This window comes from Topomyia yanbarensis, chromosome 2 (assembly GCF_030247195.1).
Source record: "Topomyia yanbarensis strain Yona2022 chromosome 2, ASM3024719v1, whole genome shotgun sequence".
NCBI lineage: Eukaryota > Metazoa > Arthropoda > Insecta > Diptera > Culicidae > Topomyia > Topomyia yanbarensis.
In genome coordinates, this window is record NC_080671.1 from 244116343 (window position 1) to 244121520 (window position 5178).

The 5178-nt window shown below is 37.7% G+C and overlaps 1 long non-coding RNA gene across 1 annotated transcript; it reads right to left on the minus strand.

Moving 5' to 3' along the window:
* Positions 1–2776: 2776 nt before the first annotated feature.
* On the minus strand, positions 2777–3366 carry LOC131683023 (uncharacterized). Its single transcript, XR_009304323.1, has 3 exons — positions 3316–3366; positions 2965–3252; positions 2777–2887 (listed from the first exon to the last, which is right to left on the minus strand). It is a non-coding gene; the product is annotated as an uncharacterized LOC131683023 (long non-coding RNA).
* Positions 3367–5178: the final 1812 nt, after the last annotated feature.

A 5178-nucleotide genomic window follows, 5' to 3' on the forward strand; every position in this document is an offset into this window, starting at 1 on the left:
ACTCGGTATAAGCCAGTTGTTTAGTGTTCACGCAAGATGTGTGACTTTTTGGATTTTAGTGTCTAACTAGTGCTAATTTGGGTACTAGCTTAGATACATCGTCTAACTAGACACCCAGTTGGTGCTAGTTACTGACGAGGAGAATCCGAAACACTAAAACAAAAACCGTACGTTATGTAAGGTATGTGTCCTTATGCACAAAAAATTTGGTATCGTCCAAAATTTTCCCATTTGGGAATTTGCATAATTTCAGGCGTTTGGGTCTTCAAACCATAAGACAGTTTCGGTTCATATTCTTCGTCGGCAAACAGAACTTCTGTGCTTACTATCGAGACATCACTCGGTATAAGCCAGTTGTTTAGTGTTCACGCAAGACGTGTGACTTTTTGGATTTTAGTGTCTAACTAGTGCTAATTTGGGTACTAGCTTAGATACATCGTCTAACTAGACACCCAGTTGGTGCTAGTTACTGACGAGGAGAATCCGAAACACTAAAACAAAAACCGTACGTTATGTAAGGTATGTGTCCTTATGCACAAAAAATTTGGTATCGTCCAAAATTTTCCCATTTGGGAATTTGCATAATTTCAGGCGTTTGGGTCTTCAAACCATAAGACAGTTTCGGTTCATATTCTTCGTCGGCAAACAGAACTTCTGTGCTTACTATCGAGACATCACTCGGTATAAGCCAGTTGTTTAGTGTTCACGCAAGACGTGTGACTTTTTGGATTTTAGTGTCTAACTAGTGCTAATTTGGGTACTAGCTTAGATACATCGTCTAACTAGACACCCAGTTGGCGCTAGTTACTGACGAGGAGAATCCGAAACACTAAAACAAAAACCGTACGTTATGTAAGGTATGTGTCCTTATGCACAAAAAATTTGGTATCGTCCAAAATTTTCCCATTTGGGAATTTGCATAGAACAAAAAATAGGTTGATTATAGAAGAGTTCGATTCATCACTTCGCTCCCAGATTTACTGATAAATCTACAAATACAGGCTTTTTTATTTTGACCAACCTCACCAAGTGATAATTAGGAAGGTATGTGCATCAGGTACCACCAGTATATACACCAAATAAATGTTTCAATTAACTTAAATATTCACATTCCGCAGTACGATCTTACCGATTTATCTTGCTACTAATCATACATTTGGCATCTATTTACCGTTTATCATCACAAGACCGAATCCTCCGAAGAGTTATAACGACAAAACCGGAATAGGTACCCAACCGCAAGAATACCTCGAACCTACGAACAATCCGTATTGTTTTCCAGTAATAAATGTGCAGCATTTTTTGTAGCTGTTGCATACACAATTGTTCCAAAATAAATGTAATAATTATCAAGCAATTTTAGGAAGATATTCAAACAGCATCGGTTTTGTTTTATAATTTTTCGCGATTTACGGACCCCTTAGATACAGTTACCATTATAGTACAACTGATTTCGAGGCTCTTAGCAGTTAGTCGGAAAGATATTTCTCTGCCGCTGGTGTACGTAGGATTGCCATCCCTCCGGGTTTGACCTGAATACTTCGGTTTTTGGAGGCGATCTTCTGGCCTCCATGTTTTACGTCAATTTCTTCGGGCCCGGTGAGAAAACAGGTAATTTAAACTTTAGTACTGAATTTTATTATTTCTATGCACTATGTGTGAAAAGTGTAAGTTAGGCTTTTACCACTTCTTGGGTTCAGATTTATTTTCCCGACCAACCCTTCTTTTCTAGGTGGCCAAGATCCACCGTCGGACAACTATTTCGGATTTAGTATGAAAAACAAATCTACTTTATTGCCATTTTGGGAGAAAAAAAATATTACGCCATTTACTAAAATTTAATAATTTACATTCTATTAAGTCGCTCAAAATGGTTTAAAAAAATTAAATTCCTCTAATTTTCCCATACCACTTTTCTGTTGCTGATGCTTATTTGCAGCTGCTCCTTGATTGGTGGGCGAGTCAATATCAAATGTGTTCTTTTCGTGTTAACGTCCTTCAGCGGTTTTTAAATATTGTCTAAGGAGGTGAGCTTTGTTCCTTTGTTGTAATCTGGCGACGAGTAACCGGATTCTTCGTACCCTGCAAAAAATTCTGGAAGACACCGCAGTGTAATTTCCAGGCAATGCTAATATTCTGCCTCTCGCCTTTTCCTGTCAGCTGTTTAGGAGGGTAATGCTCGTATAGCTTATCTTCCACAGCGAGAGTGGCTGGTGATTTTGTATTCGGTTGACCGGGGAAGTGAAATTCTAAATGTCGAACAATCACTTGGAATCGCGTTTTTGTCAGATTCCAGCGTATACTAATGTTGATGTCTACCTCCAGAGCTTTAGAAATCTGCGGGTCAACCCTAGGTGTATGATCATACACAATTAGTGACGGCAGTTTTCTATCTTAGCTCCCTCTGCCCCGTTGATGGAAAACACGGCTTGCTGCAACGATGCATTGGGATCATGTTGGATTCACGCTGTTTCAAAGTCTATTCACTCTCATGTGGATGTGATAATCAGCTACGTAAAAATTAATCACATTGTAGATCGACAACCTTTTCGTTAGGTAATAGAATACTTTTCCTGAAAACATCAAGAGATTTGAGTCATCATTTCCTATAATCACAAACTACCGCCTTCATCAGAGATACGACGATATATCTGCTACCATCGGGAGTGGACTGTGATGGACTCATCGATGTAATGACACACGTCGAATAAGGGAATAACATTCAGATTCAAAATAAACACCGAGCATATAAAACATTATATATTATATTATTCTTCGCCGATGCCTTCGAATACATCTTCCGAGAAGCGGTATAGTCGAAGAACATATTTTGTATCCAATCGGATGGAATACTTCTACTTGCCCTCATTCTCTTGAATAGACATATCTGGAACAGAGCGACGGGGGGTTGAACTGTACTATCTTCAATATTCGCTTTGAACATAAAAACAATGTAGCACTTACCTATAATTTAATGTCCACTTCTTTAGATTTCTGCCGCATGCAGGTCCTAAATAAATCGATGGAACAACAAAATCCACACAATCCAGAGCTACACTTTTTTACACAACCGGGTAATAGTCACGGCAGTTCGTGTACTCGTTGGTATTAATATCCTGATGGTTGCAACGTGGCTAATCTCCCTTTGTCGGCTATCGGACGGGTCATCAATGGTTGGTGTTCTCCGAACCATAGAACAATTCTCCAACAGGCCGCGTATACCATGTTCCAAATGGATAAATGGTTCAAAATCTGGTAAGATGAAGCGTAATTAGCGCGAATATTGGGAAGGTGAGAATCGCAAGCAAAACTTACCATTTTGAAATCTGGTTCACTGGCACAGTCCATTTGCATATGGTGTTTAATCACCATAGCGTGATATTTGCACTAAGTTTTGGTTATTTTGATTATTTTTTTATATTTGGAAATAGGGTGGGTGCTCCTATAGTTGAGGTGTACCAATAGTTGCAGTAGTGGGTTATACGCCTAACTAAGGTACCAACCATCAACAAATATTTTTTTTATCGATTCATCGCACTAAAATTATGCGACAATAAAACTGTTATCCTTGAAATTTGCTCAAATAACTATTGAAAAAATGATTTTCTTAGAATTTTGAGCTCCCTTGCACCTATAGTTGATGTAGTGTACCTATAGTTGCAAGTCCCATAAGAAAGCAATGGGATTTGCAACAATAGGAACCGAAATTAGCGATTGCACCACTATTGGTACATGTGTTCCTATAGTGGTACAAGCGGTTTTGAATACATAAATTGGTTACTAAGCCATCTTTATACTTTTACTATGAAGTAGGGACTGAAAGCTTTCGTTTAATGTATTAACATTGCCCATAGGTCTATTAATCGATTTTTTATCAAAAATTTTTCTTAAGCATGCGACTATTGGTACATCCACCCTACTTGTGATTTGCGTAAAGTTTTCTTCTCAAGCCCAAGCTGACTTTGATGATGAGTGGAAAGCAGTAAAATATTTGCATAAAAATGCTCTGAAAAAAATTACTCTGATCAATAAAGTTTTGGTACGTGTGATTTTACAATAAATCGATTGAAACAATTGATTTTTTTAACTTTGAAGGAGCAAGAATACTGTTCATAACACCGGAGCAGCTAATGTTTGTATTGTATCTGTTTAGATATTAGCTGCAGTATTGGCCAAATCGGGATGTACACCTCGATGGAATCACACAAGATAGTACTTACGATTATTAAGCGATAAACTGAAATCTAGCATGTTTTTCACTAAATGTTTCGCTCCACTGAACTTTAAAATTAAAAAAAAGGAACTTATTTATTAGACATTAGAACCAATTTGAGACTCAAGGTAAACATAAAATTATGGTTGCTACCCAGCAACTGAAAATCAAAGCAAGGAAGTGTTGCTGAAAAACTATTTTTTTCGTTTCCATGGAGGGGTGACTAAATGTACTGGTGGTGAATGACTCGGACAAGTTTTCTGTTAAAGGTTTCACAGAGTTTCAGGTCGTGTCGTTGGTAATACTAAATATTGATGTTAAATTATCCTACACCAAGTAATAATAAAAAAGTGTTAAAAAAAATCGATGGAGCAAAGTGAAGGCACATTGACTTGTCTAATCGCTATTTGATAGATGTATAGAATCACAATCATTTTTGATTTCAAAGTTAGGGTTACCAACCGTCCTTATTTTAAAGGACATGTCCTTATTTTCGAGGTTTTTGGAAAGCGTCCTTATTTTACTTCAAATGTCCTTAATTTTAGTCTCAAACCTTGGCATATACAGGGTGGTTCAACATGAAGTTTTTAACAGGGCATTTTCTAGTAGGTAACGGGTACTAACTGCAAACTGTCATGCTATTGTAGTTTAGTATTGTTTGCCATTTCATAATGGAACGACTTACACTGGCTCACCATCTTCAAATTATTCAACTATATTACGAAAATCAGCGATCTGTGGGAAATGTGTTTAATGCACTCCGACCATAATATGGTCGACATAATCGGCCAACTGATTCAACTATTCGCCATACAACCAAAAAGTAAGCGTTGTAGTTCTCGTTATTGGATGATTAGCGAACAAATCGACCACATCCGGCACGCAGTAAAGAAAACATAGCGGCGGTGACATCCCCAAGCATTGGAAATCAACATTACTCGAGTAATTAGCCAGATACCACTTGA